This window comes from Choristoneura fumiferana, chromosome 5 (assembly GCF_025370935.1).
Source record: "Choristoneura fumiferana chromosome 5, NRCan_CFum_1, whole genome shotgun sequence".
NCBI classification, from domain to species: domain Eukaryota; kingdom Metazoa; phylum Arthropoda; class Insecta; order Lepidoptera; family Tortricidae; genus Choristoneura; species Choristoneura fumiferana.
The window spans coordinates 11,039,720-11,040,398 of record NC_133476.1 but is presented as its reverse complement, the minus strand read 5'-3'; positions in this window follow the sequence as shown (position 1 = coordinate 11,040,398).

Below are 679 nucleotides of genomic sequence, written 5' to 3'. Positions count from 1 at the left end.
TTATCGTGTATTATTTTGAACATCGAATGCATATGCGTGTCCATTTCATTGGTATTCGCTGCAGCGTTAACGGCTGGACAGATTTAAACATAGCTATTGGCTGGATGCGAAGTACTAGGTCGGGGTAATGAAATCTATCGTAGCGCTCATCTTTGAGTGAACAGTGAACTCACAAAACCAGTCTTCAGAATGATACTCATTTTGATCTGCAAACGATATTTAACTTATTACTAGCGATACAAGAACAATTATATATCTTCACTATTATTTGAAGAAACCATTAAAGTAGCTTTAAGTATCTTTTTGTTTTACAGTAAAAGTACAACTATGAACATGAAGTAAACAAGCCCTGACATAACCGAAATAAATCACACCGTTTGAATAAATTTTACTTACCTCATTCAACTTTTAATGAACTAAAATGAATTCACAACCCTTGGTTCACCCAAACTACGGTATCACAGTAATTTTGTATGTTGTGATAGGTTTGATTTTTGTCACAATGTTGCGATGAAATTTCAAAACGTCGAGCCTCAGAGCCAGCAAAGTTGCGGACGATAGGTGGCGCTGATGTCGTGCACAGAGCCATATGGCTGATATCTGATATGATGATAACGGTATGTACCGATATCATTAGATATTATAGCCGATTTTATGTCGCCTAGATCCAGCATAAATA